Source organism: Capsicum annuum, unplaced genomic scaffold (assembly GCF_002878395.1).
Source record: "Capsicum annuum cultivar UCD-10X-F1 unplaced genomic scaffold, UCD10Xv1.1 ctg4061, whole genome shotgun sequence".
Classification (NCBI taxonomy): Eukaryota; Viridiplantae; Streptophyta; class Magnoliopsida; order Solanales; family Solanaceae; genus Capsicum; species Capsicum annuum.
Window position 1 is genome coordinate 75,321 of NW_025847926.1, and position 21,053 is coordinate 96,373.

The window sequence follows — 21,053 nt, forward strand, 5'->3', positions numbered from 1 at the left end:
TGTACAACAACAACAACAACAACAAACCCAGTGTATTCCCACCTGGTGGGGTCTGGGGGGGGGGGGTAGGATGTACGCAGTCCATACCTTTACCTCTGAAGAAGTAGAAAGGCTGTTTCCGATAGACCCCCGGCTCACGACACGCGGTACCACACAAACACATAGTAAAGCACAGCACAAGGTTACAAGATTACATAACATAAATACGGAACCCATAAGTAATCTAAAACAAAGGAAAACACACAGATCCATAATAAAACATGGGACACGGACTCCTAACATGAATAAACCCCCACCAAGTAGTTCCCTACACTAGCGACTCAGGCTGGCCCTAGTCCTCTGCCCTGATTCGCGTCCTCCAGACCTTCCTATCTAGGGTCATGTCCTCGGTGAGCTCTAACTGCTCCATGTCTCGCCTAATCACCTCACCCCAGTACTTCTTCGGCCTACCCCTACCCGGCTTAAACCCATCCAACGCTAGCCTCTCACACCTACGGACCGAGGCATCCATGCCCCTCCTCTTCACGTGTCCGAACCATCTCAATCGGGCTTCCCGCATCTTGCACTCCACTGGTGTCACACCAACCTTCTCCCGGATGTTCTCATTCCGAACTCTATCCCCTCTAGTCAGCCCACACATCCAGCGCAACATCCGCATTTCTGCCACCCTCATCTTTTGGATGTGGGAGTTCTTCACTGGCCAACACTCCGCTCCATACAACATGGCCGGACGGACTACCGCCCTGTAGATTTGCCTTTAAGCTTAGGCGGCACCTTCTTATCACACAGCACCCCCGACGCGAGCTTCCACTTCATCCATCCCGCCCCAATACGGTGCGAGACATCCTCATCAATCTCACCGTTACTCTGGATCACGGACCCGAGATACTTGAAACTCTCCCTCTTACCTACCTCTTGTGATTCCAGCTTCACTACTAGCTCGTTCTCCCTCCTCATGTCATTAAACTTGCATTCCACATACTCTGTCTTGCTTCTGCTCACCCTGAACCCTTTATACTCAAGGGTTTGCCTCCACACCTCTAATTTGTCGCTCACACCCTCTCGGGTCTCAGCTATCAGAACTACATCGTCTGCAAAAAGCATACACCACGGCACCTCCCCTTGAATACGCCGCGTCAACACATCCATTACCACTGCAAACAAAAAGGGACTAAGAGTAGATCCCTGATGCAACCCTGTCCGGACCGTGAAATGTTCTGAGTCTCCTCCCGCCGTCCTCACCTTAGTTTTCGCTCCATCATACATATCCTTGATTGCTCTGATATATGCCAGCGGTACTCCCCTCACCTCCAAGCATCTCCAAAGCACCTCCCTAGGGACTTTGTCGTAGGCCTTCTCCAGGTCGATAAACACCATATGCAGGTCCTTCTTCCTCTCCCTATACTGTTCCACCAACCTCCGTACCAGGTGAATTGCCTCCGTCGTCGAGCGGACAGGCATAAATCCAAACTGGTTTTCTGAAATAGACACTATCCGTCTCAGCCTCACCTCGACCACTCTCTCCCAGATTTTCATAGAGTGACTCAATAACTTAGTACCCCTATAGTTGTTGCAACTCTGGATGTCCCCCTTATTCTTATAGAGAGGTATCATGGTGCTCCACCTCCAAGCCTCGGGCATCTTTGCCGTCTTGAAGATTTCATTAAACAATCCCGTCAACCACCTCAGACCAGCCTCTCCAACGAACTTCCAAAACTCGGCCGGTATCTCATCCGGCCCCGTCGCCCTACCCCTTCGCATTCTGCGAACAGCCTGTCTAACCTCTTCTACCTTAAAACGTCTACAATAGCTAAAATCCCGACACTCCTCTGAGTGCTCCAGTTCCCCTAACACAATAGCTCTATCCCCTTCGTCATTCAAGAGCCTATGAAAGTACGACTGCCATCTATTCTTAATGTGGCCGTCTTCCACCAACACTCTACCGTCCTCCCCCTTAATGCACCTCACCTAATCGAGGTCACGACCCTTCCTCTCCCTAGCTTAAGCGAGTCTAAACAACTTTTTCTCCCCTCCCTTCCCCTGTAACCCTGCATACAGGCTCTCAAAGGCGGCCGTCTTAGCTGCCGTGACTGCTGACTTAGCCTCCTTCCTCGCTAGCTTGTACTCTTTCCTGTTTACCCGCTTCTCCTCTTCGTCCTTACTCTCCACCAACTTGGCCTATGCCCCTTTCTTGGTCCTCACTTTCTTCTCCACCTCTTCATTCCACCACCAATCCCCCTGATGGTGCCCGGCCCGGCCCCTAGATACCCCCAACACCTCACTTGCATTCTCCCTGATGTACCTAGCCGCCCTATCCCACATACTATCCACGTCTCCCCTACACTCCCACACCCCCATTCCTGCCAACTTCTCCCCTATCTCCCACGCCTTCACTGGCGTCAAGCCGCCCCACTTAATTCTAGGTCTACACTCCCTACTTCTCCTCTTTCTATTCTTCTTTATACCCAAATCCATAACCAAGAGCCTATGTTGGGTCGAAAGGTTCTCACTCGGGATGACCTTACAGTCCTTACACCACACCCTATCCCTTTTCCTAAGCAACACAAAGTCAATCTGGGTCCTGGCTACCGCGCTCCGAAAGGTGATCAGGTGCTCGTCCTTCTTCGGGAAGCCCGAGTTCACCACCACCAGCCCAAAGGACCTCGCAAACTCCAGTAGGGTAGCCCCCTCCTCATTTCTCTCTCCAAAACCAAAACCACCATGCACATCACCAAAGCCTCCCGGTAGCGCCCCGATGTGCCCGTTGAAATCTCCTGCTACAACAATCTTCTCCGAGCTTGGCACGCCTCTCACCACCTCCTCCAAGGCCTCCCAAAACTGCATCTTCTCCTCCCCATCCGATCCCACTTGCGGTGCATAGGCACTACACACGTTCAGGGTAAACCCCCGAATGACCAACTTAATAGTCATCAACCTATCATTGATCCTCTTCACCTCTACTACCTGACCTCTAAGCTCTTCATCCACTAAGATGCCAACTCCATTCCTACGCCTCTCGCTCCCAGAGTACCACAGCTTGTAACCATCCACATCCCTAGCCTTAGACCCTACCCACTTGGTCTCCTGAACACACGCAATGTTGATCCTTCTCTTCCTAAGGGTCTTCACAAGCTCTATGGACTTGACCTGCAGGGTCCCTATATTCCAAGACCCAACCCTCAGCCTACCTTCACTACCCGCACGCCCTCCACTACTTCCCCCGCGACCAAACCTTGGCCTCCCTCCCACTTCCGCCCTTTCCTCATCCCCCGCCCCCACTACTGCCCCCCGCCCCAACCCCCTCGGACATGACCCTATCCACCCATTACTGCCCACAGCCACAACTAGGCGAAAGTATAAGAGAATATAAAGATAATATAAATATATAAAGACATAAACGATGGTAATAGTAAAGCAGCGGTAATTAATACAAGGCTCACACCAATTCAAGGAAATATTTCAGCAACCAAACTATACTCAATTACTAGTATAATACGAAGAATGAAAGAATGCAGAATGAAGAATGAAATAAGCAAAGGTTAGAAGTCACCAGATTTCACTTGTAGACCAAGCCGGCAACCAAGCCCCGCGTCGACCTGCTGCCGGGGGATTGCTACTGAGATGGATCCGCGGCTGCCGGCTGAAGACCGAACTACAGCTGCTGCCCTGTCGTACGGCGCCGGCGGAGGGGGGGGGCGGGGGGGGGGGGGGGGGGGGGGGGGGGGGGGGGGGAACCGGATCTCGGCGACGGGGGTCGGTGACCGGCGGTCAGGTACGACGGTCAGCGTCGGTGACCGGCGGTCGGGTCGGCGCCGTAGGTCGGCGACGGAGACCGGCGACGGCGATGGAGATCGGCGACGAAGCCGAAGACCGGTGACGGAGGTCGACGCCGGGGACCGGTGGTCGGGTCGGGTCGGCGCCGACGGTCGGCGACGGCGCCGAAGGCCGTGGACCGAGATAGAGAGTCTAGTGAGAGAGAGAGTCTAGTGAGAGAGAGAGCCGTGAGAGAACTAACTAGTCAAAATATCTAATCATCATTTGAAGCATTTCAGTGATTACTAATACAAAAGTATATATTACTGAGAACTTAGAAGGGTACATGGAAGGATTTGAAATATCTTTCCATTCTTTTTTAGTAATCTTATAGGGATACAACACGAGAGTTTTGAGAGATCATTGATCCAAATACTACTATCGCCGAGTTTTAATAAGTTCTGATGAATCTAAGATTTCTTGTTTTTTTTAAAAAGAAAGTGAGACCCTTTTCTTTTTTGAAAAAGAATATTACTTTCTTGCATAAATGAGCTCCCTGGTTGGCAATCTTGTACAATATAAAAATCCCCTTTTTGCTCCTTTTTTGCTCATTCTCTCACCTTACCTCTTGAGAGTTAAACCCTAAAATAGTGTGAGAGATTAAAAGTGAAATTTGTGGGTGCTTGAAAAGCTAGATTAACATCTATTTATTGATTCTCTTACGGATTTAAGATAAGAATTCACCCTTTTCTTAGGAAATTTCTTGATTAATTTCTCAAAACCTCAAAAATCTTAGGACTTGATTTTAAACCCCAATTTCACTCCTTTTCACTTGAATAATGTTCCTAATCATATAATTACTAGTTTGTTATCAATCTCATTTCCAAACAACTTTGATTCTTTATTTTTAATACGGTTTTGAAAGATTTTACTCGGTAAAGCTCAAAAATAATTTTTCTTCGATTTGAACATCATTTTTGACTCGATTCGACTTGGGTTTACAACTATAGATTCTCAAAAATATGGAGAATATGTTTTGAAGTAAAGTTATAAATTTGCCCTTCTTTTTTTGAAAATTCATTTTGGGAGTCCGTTTTGACCCCAAATCAAAAGTAGGCAATATGGATATCGCTGGCTTTGTTTTGACGCTTAGATTCTATATTTCTTGATTTTAAATAATTTCAAAATTGTTTATTAGAAGTAAGATGTAATAATCCCTAAATCCTAATCATTTAGGTCCGTTATAGCATGCCAAAAGGGGTCCCAAACTTAGAAAAATTCAGCTAAGTGTTAAGACTTAGAAGCGTTTTTAGTCTTTGAAATTGGATGATCTTATTTTTGATCTTTACGATCTTAGAATGTCGATTTACAAGTTAATTCATGACCAGGGATGTCAATAAGTCATATTGGGTGAGTTTCAAAATTTTAAGACTTCGTTTGGGTCATGTTTGGATGGGCAAAACAACAAGCCAACACGATCTTAATGCGTCACGTTGGCTACTACATTGCACCCATCAACATGATTTTGCCATGAAATGTTATCATGTGGTCCCATTCATGTGCAAGTTCATCCCTCTCAAATGTTTGACAAAATATCTAAATGAATGCATAGTGGACAAGTAACTAATGTAATGCCTTCAAGATTTTGCCATGTTTTACTATTGATGCTATCGAGTCTTGGGGATATTCAATACCTGACAATCTAGCTGTTTACCTAGAATTACAGTATCTATAGAATAGTCTCAGTAACATCATGAACAGTAGTACTCAGTCAGTTACAGAACTTAGTGAACTCAGTCCAGTTCAATTAGTCAACATGATCAATAATATTTCAGTCATGCCTAGTACAATTTAATGATTAGTTCAGTATTTATTCAGTTGGGAGTAGGATTCAGCACCAACCGAATCTATGGATGGGGATATTTTTGCCAGCAAAGGGTTTGACCTTAGTAGCAGTCCCTCCGTTATAAAACTACATAGCCAACATAGGGTAAGTCATCCTCCTATCAGATTAGAGTTGACGCAACCATATATACAATTCATGAGTCTTCCTGCTAGATTAGGGTTGACACAACATTATTAGTATCCCTTGGCAAGGTGCTAACACCCTTCCAACTGGGGTCACAGGTTAGACACCAACTCAGTTTATAATAGGGGTATGTTAGTTATATGAACACTCCCACAGTTACAGTTTTAGTATTCAGTACTCAGTAATCAATATTCAGTCTCAAAATTCAGTAAAAAACTCAGATAATTCTACAGAACCATGGCTATCAGTTATTAGTTACTTAACCATCTAAATTCAGTACTTCAATATTAGTCTAAATCTCAGTTATCAGTATTCAGTTACCAGTACTTAGTACTTCAGTTTCAGTCTAATTCAGATAGAGGTTATATGCACAATATTGCATAGTCATCATGATTAGTAGTTACAGTTTTGCATGTACTCTTATTCAGTTATTTCATGATGTTCATTCAGTCAGTTATCATCTCATGTATATGAACCCATGTATATCAGCCTGCCTCACTTAGCATACCAGTACATTCAAAGTACTTATGCATACTCTGTGTTTTACGCTATGATGTCTCATGTCATAGGTTCAAACGCATGAGCTTCTGACCGTACTTAGCAGCTTAGGTTATCAACAGCAGTTATAGTAGTGAGTCATCATATTTTAAGGACAGAGTTATTTATTTCAGCATTCCAGTAGTTCAGTATGTTCAACAGTCGGAGCTAGATGGAGACTTGTCCTATCAACTCCATATTCAGACAGTTAGAGGCTTTCAGACTAGACTATTTTAGACAGATATTTAGTTTTTCAGTATTATTATCAGTATTCAGTATTTGTTTTCTATTTATGAACCTTATGGAAATTTCAGCCTAACTTCCGCATATATTTTCATTATTATTATTATTATTCAGTGCTCACAGCAGGTACCAGTCATGGGTTAGCTTGTGGTCCTTCGAAATTGTAAGCACCGTGTGATGCCTAGGGTACAGTATCAGGGTGTTACAAACTTTGTACTAGAGCCTAAGGTTCAAAAAAGTCCTAGGGAGTCTGAAAGCCACATCAAGTAGAGTCTTGTGCATGGTCGTGTAGCGCCCCACACTTATGGACAGTAGGCTATGAGGCATTTTTAGGAAAAGTTCCCTTCTTCTAGTTCATGTTGTACGAGTGAGCATGAGTTCAAGTTAAACTCTCTATCTAATCTAAGTTTTCCTTCTATTTATAGAATATGCCCCCCAAAAGACTAATGGAAGAAGAACTGGAAATTAGCCAGCATGTCTGCCTGTTCAGGCAGATCCCCTGGATGAGCATGTTTGTTACGCAGAATTTAGCGCAACTTTCACCACTCTAGCTCATTCTGTGGTAGCCTAAAATAAATGCCCTTCTGCTGTTTATGCCAACCCAGTGGCCAATACTACTGCATCTAGAATTTGGGATTTCACCCGAATGAACCCTCTTTTATTTTCAAGGTCTAAGTCTGCAGAGGACCCACAAAAATTCCTTGACATGATGCAGAAGGTCACAGATATTATGGGGGTAACTTCTAGTGAGAGTGCTGAGTTTGCTGCATATCAGTTGTAGGATGTGGCTCATACATGGTTTAAGTAATGAAAGACAGATAGGGCCACAGATGTAGGGCCTATAGAATAGGAAGAGTTTGCTGCTGCCTTTCTAGATAGGTTCTTCCAATGGTAGTTAAGGGAAACTAAGGTGTTAAAATTTATTAACTTAAAGCTTAGAAGCATGACAGTGAAAGAGTATTCTCTCAAGTTTACTCAGTTAGCCAAATATGCTCCTCATGTGGTAGCTGGTAGCAGATCTAAGATGAGTAAGTTCATGTCTGGTGTGTCTGACAGTGTGGTTAATGAGTGTAGGACCATAATTCTTATTAAGGAGATGGACTTGGCTTGGTTGATGGTCCATGCTCAACAGATAGAAAATAAAAAGACTAAGAAGTAGGAGAGAGAAAATAAGAAGGCTAGAATAGGTAGCTTCAACTTCACTCAGCCTAAGTTAGAGAGTGGTAATCGTCCTCAGTTTTTCCTAAAATCTTCAGTTTCAGCTCCATCCTTAGCCAGTGCTCTAGTGCCTAAATTCAGAAATGGTAAAAAGGATAGGGCGCCAGACTCTAAATCTCAGGGTAGTGTTAATAGTGCTCAAACAAATTCTCTTTGCCAGAAGTATGGCAGAAACCATCAAGGTATCTGCAGAGCTGGCAGTGATGTATGTTTTGGATGTGGAAATCCAAGACATAGGGTTAGAGAGTGTCCTTAGGTGGGTTCGCAGAGTCAGTATAATCGTCCCCCAGCTCAGTCCTGTCACCCATTTAGCAGGGTGCCACTTCTTGTGCCACCAGTGGGCAACACCCAAATAGGCTTTATACACTTCAGTCTTGACAGGATCAGGAAAGTTCTCCTGATGTGGTCACTGGTACGTTACAAATTTATCATTTATATGTTTATACTTTGCTAGATCCAGAAGCTTTTTTATCCTTTGTAACTCCTTATATAGATGTTGACTTCGGAGTCAGTTTTGAAATCCTAGTAGAGCCCTTTTTAGTCTTCACCCCAGTGGAAAATTCTATCATAGTCTGGCGGGTATACAGGAACTGTCCGATTATGGTATCTCAGAAAGTTACTTCAGCGAACTTAGTAGAGTTAGAGATGACAGATTTTGACGTCATTCTCGGCATGGATTAGCTTCATTCATGCTATGCTTCAGTTGACTATAGAAATAGAGTTGTCTATTTTCAGTTCCCAAATGAACCTATCCTAGAATGGAGGGGTAGTACTTCAGTACTTATGGGTTAGCTTGTTTCCTACCTTAGGGTGAGAAAAATGATATCTAAGGGGTGTGTCTATCATCTCGTTTGAGTTAAAGACTCTAGTTGGGAGATCCCTAATCTTGAGTCAGTTTTAGTAGCATGTGAATTTCCAAATTTGTTTCTTGAAGATCTTTTCGGAGTTCCTTCCGAGAGGGAAATTAACTTTGGAATAGACCTTTTTTTAGATACTTAACCTATCTCTATTTTGCCATACAAAATGGCTCTAGCAGAACTCAAAGAATTAAAAGAACAGTTGAAGGATCTCCTAGATAAGGGGTTCATCAGGCCTAGTGTTTCCATGTGGGGTGCACCAATTCTATTCGTGCGTAAGAAAGATAATTTTCATAGAATATTTATTGACTATCGTTAGTTGAACAAAGTCACAGCCAAGAACAAGTATCCACTTCCCAGAATCGGTGACTTATTTGACCAACTTCAGGGTGCCAGTTACTTTTCTAAGATAGAACTTAGATCAGGCTATCATCAGCTCAGAGTCAGAGAATGTGACATTTTGAAATTAACTTTTAGAACTCGGTATGGTCACTTCAAATTCCTAGTCATGTCATTTGGTCTTACCAATTCCCCGACAACTTTCATGGACTTGATGAACCGTGTGTTCAAGAATTACTTACACATATTTATTATAGTCTTCATAGATAACGTTCTTGTCTACTCTCGCAGTGAATATGATCACGTAAACTATCTCAGAATTGTATTGCAGACCCTTAGAGCCCATCTATTATTTGCCAAATTCAGTAAATGTGAATTTTGGCTAAGGTTAATAGCTTTTCTTGGTCATATAATTTTTGGTGATGGCATTAGAGTTGATCCTCAAAAGACCAAAGAAGTGAGAAACTCACCCTGGCCCCTCTCTCCATTAGATATCAGGAGTTTCTTAGGTTTAGCTGGCTATTACCGGTGGTTTGTTAAAGGATTTTCGTCTATCACATCCCCCATGTCTAGATTAACTCAGAAGAAAGTCAAATTCTAGTTTTCAAATCCTTGTAAGAAGAGTTTTTAGGAGTTGAAGACTCGACTCACAACAACCTCAGTTTTGACTTTGCCCGACGATTCAGATGGGTTTACTACGTTTTGTGATGCTTTCAGAGTTGTTTTAGGGGTGTGTTTTGATGCAGAAGGGTAACGTTATAGCCTATGCCTCTAGACTGCTTAAGCCACATAAAAAAAAGTACCCCACGCTGATCTTGAGTTAGCAACTGTAGTGTTTGCCTTAATGATTTAGAGGCACTATTTATATGGGGTACATGTTGATGTGTTCACAGACCATAAAAGTTTGCAGTATGTATTTTCTCAGAAAGACTTAAACTTACGTCAGAAAAGGTGGTTAGTGTTATGAAAAGACTATGATATGAGTGTTTTGTATTATCCGGGCAAGGCTAATATAGTGGCTGGTGCTCTCAGTAAATTGTCCATGGATAGTATTGCTCACGTTGAGGATGGTAAGAAGAAGTTAGTTCAGGAGGTTCATCAGCTTTCCAGGTTGGGTGTTCATTTAGTTAATCCAGTTGAGGGTAGTGTATGGGTGCAGAATAGTTTAGAATCATATTTGGTTTTTGAAGTAAAAGAAAAATAGGATAGAGATCCCAGTTTAGTTAAGCAGAAATAGTCAGTCAAAGATAGAAAAATCGAGGTTTTCTCCCAAGGGGGAGATGGTGTGTTGCGCTGCTACGGTAGATTATGTAAGCCATGTGTGGTTGGCGTGAGATAGTGGATTCTTAAAGAAGGCTTGGTGTTCGTTACTCGATTCATCTAGGGGCTACTAAGATGTACCATGACTTGCGGTAAGTCTATTGGTGGAGTGGGATGAAGAGTGACATTGCAGAGTTTGTGGCTAAGTACTCTACGTGTCAACAGGTTAAGATTGAGCATCAAAACCTAGTGTGTCTATTCAGGCGTTCATTATTCCCACATGGAAGTGGGAGAAAGTGAACATGGACTTCGTGATGGGTTTGCCTCGTACTCATCATTAACATGATTCCATTTGGGTTATTGTAGACAGGATGACCAAATCCGCTCTTTTCTTGTTGGTCCATACCTCTTACTCAGCCGAGGATTATGCCAAGCTCTATGTTAGAGAGTTGGTCAGATTGTACGGAGTTTCACTATCCATCATTTCAGATAGAGGTACGCAGTTCACCTCTTACTTTTGAAAAGCCTTTCAAAAGGGTCTTGGTACCCAAGTTCACCTCGGTACAACCTTTCACCCTCAGATAGATGGTCAAGCAGAAAGGACCATTCAGACTTTAGAAGATATGTTGAGAGTGTGTGTTGTTGACTTTAAGAGTAGTTGGGATGATCACTTGCCTTTGATTCAAATGGCCCAGTTTGAGGAACTTTATGGTAGGAAATGTAGGTCTCTTATTGGGTGGTTTAAAGTTGGAGAGGCCGCAATGGTAGGGCCTGATTTGGTGTTTGACACCTTAGAGGAGGTTCAGTTGATCAGGGAATGGCTTAAGATAGCTCAGAGCCAACAGAAATTGTATGCTTATGTGAGAAGAAAAAATCTCGAGATTGAGATTGGTGGTTATGTATACTTAAAAATCTCTCCCATAAAGGGAGTGAAGAGGTTTGGCAAGAAGGGGAAGCTCAGTCCCCGATATGTTGGTCCTTATCGAATTCTCGATCGTTTCAGAAAGGTAGCTTACGAGATTGAGTGGCCTTCAGACTTAGATTTAGTACACCCAGTGTTTCACATCTCCTTGCAAAATAAATGCATTGGTGATCCAGCAGTAGGAGTCCCTATAGATAGTATAGATGTTCAGAATAGCATCTCTTATGAGGAAGTCCCAGTCAAAATCCTTGATCATCAAATTCACCGAATGAGGAACAAAGAAGTTTCTTTGGTCAAAGTTCTTTGGCGGAATCAGTCCGTTGAGGGAGGTACTTAGGAAGCAGAAGCAGATATGTGAACCAAGTATCCTCACCTCTTCTCCGCAAACTCAGACTCAACTTGAGGTAACAGTCTTTCTTACATTTACTCATTTCCATGCTTAGATTACCTTTAGAAACCTGGTATCAATTACCATTGCATATCATCCTCATGAAAGTCATGCATTCATAAATTAGTTTAGCCATGTAATCATGCTTCATTTATGCATGTTCAGTATGAAAACTCAATTTATTAGCAGTTTCAGTCATGTAATTATATTTCAGTTGTCCATGTTCAGCATATAAACTTAAACTATCAGTATTCTCAGTTCAGTCAGTCTCATTCGAGGATGAATGTTCTCAAGGGGGAGATATTGTAAGAGCCCACAAATCCTAGTCATTTCGGTCCTTTATAGCATGCCAAAATGGGTCCCAGACTTAGAAAAATTCAGCTAAGTTTTAAGACTTAGAAGCATTTTTAACCTTCGAAATTGGATGATCTTATTTTTGAACTTTCCAACCTTAGAATGTCGATTTTCAAGTTGATTAATGATCAGGGATGTCAATAGGTCATATTATGTGAGTTTCGAATTTTTTGGAATTCATTTGGGTCATGTTTGGATGGTAAAAGTAGCAAGCCAACGCGATCTTGAAGCGTCACTTTGGATACCACATTGCACCCATTGACGCGATGCGTCGGTAATCGGATTGATCCCATAGACGCGATGCATCGCCAATTGCGTCGCTGGGTAGTTTTTGTGCATTAAATTTTGAGTTTCCAAGGGCATTTAAGTCCTTTTCCCCTTACCCAATTCCGCTAAAACACAAGATTAAGCCCCCCAAAAGGCAAAATTCATTCTTTATTCTCAAAATTCCTCTCAAGAACAAACCCTAGTTCATCAAGCTCAAGATTCAAGTCCCAAGTATTCACCACAATTCTCAAAGAAATTAATAATCAAGGTATGTTAGGTGTTTATCCTTGGGTTTCCTTCGACCCTTGGTGTTTAAGAACCTTTTTTAAAATTATAAGTTTATTGATTTCATGATTTACATGTTTGAATTGGATAATGTTCATGTATGTATTGTTGTATGGTTTTCAAATCAAAATTCATACAAAAGCAGCCTCACCTACCTCAAAGCAACCAATATGAGATCTACATCTCCTTCCATGGAGAGCCTCTAATGGAGTTATGTGTATACTGGAGTGATAAATATTGTTGTAAGCAAACTCAATCAAAGGTAAGTGGTCATCCCAACTACCTTTAAAGTAAATAACACATGACCTAAACATGTCCTCTATAGTATGAATGGTCCGTTCTGCTTGACCCTCTGTCTAAGGATAAAAAGTTGTACTGAGATGAACTTGGGTACCAAGACCCTTTTGAAAAACCTTCCAAAAGTGAGAGGTAAACTGAGCACCTTTATCTGAAATAATAGACAACAAAATCCCGTGCAACTTAACCAACTCTTTGAGATAATTTCTAGCATAATCCTCGGCTGAATACGACGTATAAACTGGCAAAAAATGAGCTGATTTGGTCATTCTATCTACAATTACCCAAATTGAATCATACTGACGACGCGTACGAGGCAACCTTATCACAAAATACATGTTCTCCACTTTCCACTTCCAAGTGGGGATGCTAAACTCCTACAATGTACCACTAGGCCTTTGGTGCTCAATTTTGACTTGTTGACAATCTGAATACTTAGCCACAAACTCTGTAATATCCTTCTTCATACCATTCCACCAATAGATTTCCCACAAATAATGGTACATCTTAGTGGTTCCTGGATGAATAGAGTACCATGCACGATGAATTTCTGCTAAAATTCGTTGTCTGAAACCAGATACACACGGAACACATAACCTACCTTGAAAACAAAGCACACCATCTCCCCCTTGGGATAAAACCTCCACCTTCTAGTCTTTAGCTGCCTCTTCAACTTAACCAAACAGGGATCCCTATCTTGCTTTTCTTTCACTTCGGCAACCAATGAAGATTCCGAACCATTCTGAACCCATATACTACCTTCAGCTGAATCAACTAATCAAACACCTAATATAGCAAGCTGATGAACCTCATGGACTAAATTCTTCTTATCTCCCTCAACATTAGCAACACTACCCATATACAATCTACTAAGGGCATCTTTTACTATATTGGCCTTACTCGGATGATACAACACACTCATATCATAATCTTTTAACAACTCAAGCCATCTTCTCTGTTGAAGATTCAAATATTTTTGCATGAACATATACTGTAAACTCTTATGATCCGTGAACACATTAATATGAACCCTATAAAGATAATTTCTCTAAATTTTCAAAGCAAAAACAATAGCTGTCAACTCAAGATCAAAGGTAGGAAATTTTTTTCATGGGGTTTAAGCTGCCTAGAGTCTTAGGCTATGACCTTGCCTCTCTACATCAAAACACAACCAAGACCAACTCTGGAAGTATCACAATAAACTACAAATCCATTTGGCAAAGTTAAGACTAGGGGAAAAAGTGATCCGAGTCTTTAACTCCTAAAAACTCTTCTCGCAAGAATCTGACCACTAAAATTTGACTTTCTTCTGAGTCAATCAAGACATGGGGCAATCGAATAAAACCGTTCAATAAGCCATATGTAATAGCTAGCACAACCCAAGAAACACCTGATGTATGATGCAGATATAGGTCTAGGCCAGTTTCTCACTGCTTCGGTATTTTAAAGGTAAACTCGGATGCCATTACCAGAAACTATATGGTCGAGGAAAGCTACTGATCTTAGACAAAATTCGCACTTACTGAACTTAGCGAATAACTAATGATCTCTAAGGGTGTGCAAAACAACCTTCAAATGATTTGGATGATCATTCTTATTACTGGAATAGACAAGGATATTATCAATGAAGACAATGAAGAACATGTCTAAGTACTGCTTGAAAACCCTATTCATCAAGTCCATAAAATCTACAGGGGTATTTGTTAGTCCGGAGGACATAACTAAGAATTCACAGTGACCATACTGAGTTCTAAAGGCTGTCTTCGAGATGTCAAATTCTCTGACTCTAAGATGATGATAGCCGGATCTGAGGGCTATCTTAGATAATTAACTAACCCCCTAAAGTTGGTCTAACAAGCCATCAATTCATTAGAGTGGATACTTTTTCTTGATTGTGACTTTATTCAACTGACGGTAGTCGATGCACATTCTGAGAGAATCATCTTTCTTACGCACGAACAACACTGGAGCGCCCCATGGAGAAACACTAGGCTTGATTAAACCCTTTTCTAAGAGATTTTTTATTTGTTCCTTCAATTTCTTAAACTCAGCTGGAGTCATTCTGTAGGGTGGAATAAAGATAGGTTGTGTCTGGAAGGAGATCTATTTCGAAGTCACTAAAACTCCAGGACGATCTTTAAGGAATACATCTGGAAATTCATTTACTATTGGAACTGACTCAAGACTCTAAGCCTCAGAATTTAAGTCTTTGACTCGGACAAGAGGTAAATACACCCCTTGGATATCATCTTTCTTGCTCTAAGATAGGAAATAAACTGACATTTAGGTACTGAAGTACTACCCCTCCATTCAATAACTGGTTCATTAGGAAACTAAAATTGAACGACTCTATTTATACAGTCAATTGAGACATATCATGAGTGGAGCCAATCCATGTTGAGAATGACATCGAAATAAGTCATCTCTAACTCCACAAGATCAACTAAAGTGATTTTTTGAGATACTGTGATCGGGCAATTTATGTATACTCGCCTGGCTATAATAGATCTATCCATCGAGGTAAACACTGAGTAAGGTTTTGCTAACATTTTGGGACTGAAACCTAAGTTGACGGCTATATAAGGAGTCACAAAAGAAAGTGAAGCTCCGGGGTCTAATAAAATATAAACATAAATATGAAAGACCTGTAACATATGCATAACCATATCGGAAGAGCTTTTCTGATCATGCTGAGTCTAAAGAGAATACAATCTATTCTGGCGATGTCCACTGGTTGTACTAGAAGTAGCACGTTACTGAGTTGGGCGATTAGCTGGAGCAAAAGAACGATTGGACTAACCTGTTGATCAGCCCCTGGGCAATCCCCACTCTGTTGCCTGGGTTGCCACATCTAAAACACATATCACTACCTGTATTATATTCACCCTGATGATTATACCATATTTCTAGAAAATCAAATTAGTATGACCACTGTTCACTTTACCTTGGGACTTAAAGCCTGGCACTCTATCCCGACTATCTTGCCTGAACTTAGGCACTGGCGCACTAGCTGAAAATAGAGCTGGGGCTAAAAATTTCTGATGGAAATGAGAACGATTACCATCGTCTGACCTTGGTTGAGAAAAGTTGGAACTACCTATTCTAGCCCTCTTATTCTCTCTCTCCTTCCCCTTACGCTTCTTCTCCCCAATTAACTAAGCATGAACCATGAGTCTAGATAGATCCATCTCCTTAATCAACATGGCAGTCCTATACTCCTTAACCACACTATCAGATACACCAGATACAAACTTACTCATTCTAGACCTATTATCCGCCACCATAGTAGGAGCATACCTCACCAATTTAGTGAACTTAAGTGAGTACTCCTTCACGTTCATATTACCTTTCTTCAAATTGATGAACTCCTAAACCTTATCATCCCTCAACTCTATGGGAAAGAACCTATTTAAGAAAGTTGTGGCAAACTCCTCTCTACTCTACAGGCCCTACATCAACGCTTCGGTCCTCATTTACTGCTTAAACCAGGTGTGAGATACACCCTATAACTGATATGCAACCTACTCTACACTCTCACTCGAAGTGACACCCATGGTATCTTTCACTTTCTGCACTATGTCCAGAAACTCCTGTGGATCCTCCCCAGACTTGGACCCAAAAAACAGAGGGAGATTCATCCGAGTGAAATCTCGAATCCTAACGACACCTATATTTTCCACTGGATTGGCTGGGGCAACAACCTAATGGTTGTTCTGAGTAGCTACAAAATGGTATAGGGTAGTGAAAGTAGCCTTGAATTCAGCGTGAGACACATGTTCATTCAGGGGATTTTCCTGAATATGTGGTAGTGCAGGATGATCCCCGTTCCTTCTTCCATTATTTCTTTTGGGAGGCATTCTCCATAAATGGAATGAAGGATGAGTTAGAAAGAGGAATTTAATAGAGCTCATGCTCTTTCTCATGACATGAACACTGAAAGAAGGGAAACTTTCGTAAAATGTCTCGTAGGCTCTTGCCCATAAGTGTGGTGTGCTTCATACCCATGCATAAGAATCTACTCAACGCGACTTTCAGACACCCTAGGACACTTTGAAACCTTAGACTCTGATACTAAGTTTTGTCATAACCCAAGGCTACCACTTGTCGAGACAACGATGCTTACAACCACAAGTGACCACAAACTAAGCTATGAGCTGGTAACTGCTGCGAGCACTGAGTAAAATAGTAATACAACATATGTATGGAAGAAAAGTTGATAAGATACTGTAAATCCGAATACTGAAATAAAGCAAGAACCCATATTTTAATCAAAGATAGGGTTTTTAAACTCAATGGGTGAAAGAGACCCATTGATGAATACCCCACATACCTCTATTGTTAGGTTATTGAAGATTGCTTGTACTTGGGAGCTTGAACTCTTGGATTCTTGAAGAAAGAGCTTTGGTTTTGTTCTTGGGAAGGAAGAGGGTTTTTATTGAGAGTAATTTTAAGAGAAAGGGGCAAATAATACCCCTATGAATGCCGCAAATCGTATTATGGATAAATTGGGTTAAGGGAAAAACACTTACTTACCCCTTTATTTCATTAATTAAAGAGCTGGATGGAAGAGAGCAACACATCGTGTCTCTCTCTTCGAAGGAGACAACAACGCACCACGGACCCCATCCCCATGGGAGAGACTAATGCGCCGTGGGCTTATCACATTGGCTCACTATTTTAACTATCTAAACACATCCGAAACCTCATCCGAAAATCCTGAAACTCTCCCGAGATATACTTTTAACCTCTCTAAACATGAATCAACTCAAAAACTAATGTCTTAGGGTCGGGAAGACTAAAATAAGAAATGGTGAAGTTTAGGAATCTTGAAAATGACTAAGTCCTTAACACTTAGTGAAAATTTCAAGCCTTGGACCCCTCAAGCATGCAACTACAACTGAACCGAGTTTAGGATCTTATGGGATATTACACAATGCCTCCGTATTGTGGACCCTATAGCGGGGAAATAGCCTACGCAGCACGGAACCAATCACAGGGTAATAGCCTACGCGGCACGGAGGACCCTATCGCGGGGCAATAGCCTACGTGACGTGACTCTATCTTGGAGGCTCACTGTCTTTGCGGTCGAAAAATGCCCCAAATCCCATCCAAAAATTCTAACACCCTTTTGAGACATACCATTAACATCCCTAAACATATTTCAACTCAAAAACTAATGTCAGGTTTGGGAAGGCCAAAAATAAAATTCGTAAAATCTTGGGGTCTTGAAAATGACTAAGTCCTCAACACTTACTGAAAATTTCATGCCTTGGACCCCTTAACAGGCAACCAGAAGCTGAGTCGAGCTTAGAATCTTATGAGGTATTACAATATCTCCCCCTTGGAACCATTCATCCTAAAATAAAATTGGTTAAGCTGGGATACTAAGGATACTGAGAGCGTATACTGAATACTGATAGATGAAACATTAAAACTTTTATCATGAAACTAATTTCTGAGCTGACTTGACTCTATTGACTATATAGAGCTAATTTATGGTAAGAGATTAGAACTCACTTGAAATGTTCATGATACAACCATACATATAGAACTGCTAAGTGATAACTGATGCAATAAAATTCCAAAAGTTACTATGGAGGGAATAAAGTTTGTAACTTCTCATTAGGAATTGTTCCTCAACAAAACACATATAGGAATCAAAAGAAAAGGGCTTCATGGCATCACTAAGTACGTTATGTAAGAACGAATCATGAGACAATGAGACTGAGGTTGTACAAGGGGTATCACAATGTCTGAGCTGGAATACTTGGAAAACTAAGATCATGTACTAAATATTATGTACTAAGTCTTGACTAAATAGCTGAATTTGAAACATGATGCTTGGACTAAACTAAATTCGCAACATACATGTGTGCGATCAAATTACCTCATGGAATAGCCAAATTCATGAAACTTCAGATAGTAAGACTCGATGGAAAGATGGAAAATCATAGGAGCTTATCTGTCTGATTGCTAAAATAAATTGTTGGCTATACACACTAAATTATACTGAAAGCTTACACTCAACTGGAGTGTTTCTTCAACACTTTTTCTGAGAATTTCTAATAACATTAGGGAGCAAAGAATTTTGGGCATGATCTGAGTGAGATATCAAAATAAGGAATCTTAATATAGCTATAACTCTGTAACATGGAACAGAGGCCTATGAAACATAAGTTGGGATAGAATTACTAGGCCTTACGCAATGCAACTTCCCAATTCAAGCCTCAACTCGCTCGTTAAATACTTGCAACGGTACATATAACTACTCCAGCTAAAGTCTGAGTTGAGCTACATACTCTCAACATGTTCAAGCTTAACTCTAAATCACAAGGTACTTCATATAACACCATAATACTAGTCTAAACCATGAAATTAATACCCCATGCATTTTCACAACTTCTCATCTCAAGAATGATTCTTCTTACGACTTCAACAACTAAATTCAACCTCTTACTAGGAATTCACTAGAACAAAATACACCCATCCACTTATATACCAACATGACATTCAATCCTATCTTTATAACCACATATGAACTTCTAGGCAAACAACCCATAAAAGCATCTTTCTCATGTTCTCTAAGCCTTTATCAATAACAACTTTCATTTACTATTCTTAAGAAGTCACACATGGACTTCTCAACTAACCATGACATATACCAAAAGCTTTGCCTCAATCTCCCTCCATACTTATAGCCTTAGATAAAATAAGCATGGAACAATCTTTCCCCAACATAAAATATTCACTTTCTCCCATCTAAATAATTGTTCATCACCACTATCATTTTAGAAGGAGAGATCACTGAAAGGTTAGATCATGAGGACCTAAAGCATGAAAGAATACTATGCATGATTTTTCTTTACACTTAACTGAAGCTTGAGGAATAGAGTATCAATGACATGAATTCATTACAGAGATCAAAACTGAGGGCATACATGTCATAGATCTGAATTTTCACTAGTCATTAAGAGTTCACCAGAAATGGGAACTAAGCACACTATAAATCAAGAGTATATGAGTCATGAGTTGTATGACCTGAGTTTGGAGTTCAAAAATTCATGGAATATGATCTGTACTGTCGAGTGAACTGGAACTCCCTATACTAGGAACTAAGAGCATACACAATTCTATAGAAAGTGCATGAATATAAGATATGATCATGAAGCTGACATGTATGGCATGATTAGAAATCATGATGAATGAAGTATAAAAATTTGCATTGAGATAAAAATGGATCGGACATATTCCTCCCCTAGTGTTGTTCTACAACAAACTGGCATCACTACTAGAATCTGAGATCCTGACTTGGCTTCTTGTCCTATTATCTCCCCCTTAGATTAAAGTTATCATTCTAATATATGGACCCTTTAATAAACTCTAAATTGAACTACAACCACTTTACTCTAGAGTTTGAGATATAAAAATACACATCAATAATAAACTCACCCTAAAAGACTGCACCTGAAAGCATAAAAACCCACTGTTAATACTTCCTTATAAGATACAACTCTTAGCTTTTTATAGCCCATAACTTTGCTGGTAAGAATATCATATACTATATTACTGGCTTCATTCAACTCAAGGATACTATCTGAGCATACACATTAATACTTATAAGTAATACAATCCCATATCACCTTGGGTACACCTCTAGATCATATCCATATCATCATACATAATTTTGAATCAATAAACTTAAATTCTTGCATATACTGCTTCAAGCCTGCTAGTTCAGAGCTCATACACTATCCCCATGGATACATAATCAACTGAATACAGATAAACACTATCTCTACTTTACTATTGTTAAACTTCTAGGTTTATGTTTCTAACTCTAGGTCATATGCTATCATAGGATTCTGAGAAGGGATCTGAAAACATTTCTGACTTTAGCTTAGTGCACATTTTCATGAACATGAATGAAATCTTTCAAACTTTAGAACTTAAAAGCACTAATGGGATACTTTTGAGACTACGTGCAATCCTATAGCTGTCTATGGGGATTGTCCGAGAAAACTCTATCTGTAAGGATTTAAGCTTGGCTATTTCTGTTGCCTCAAGAATAAGGCAGAGTTGGCACAAATGGATTAACATAAGCATCTGCATAAGTTTCTTAAAGAATAATTGTACTGTATGATCTGTGACATGAAAGAAGGGAAATATTTCTTAAACACCCTGTAGCCTCTTGAAGAAAAGTACAGGTGTTTTCGTACCATTCCATAAGACTCTACTAGACACGACTTCATAGACACCCTAGGACACTTGAACTTTGTACTTTGATACTAGGTTTTTTCATAACTC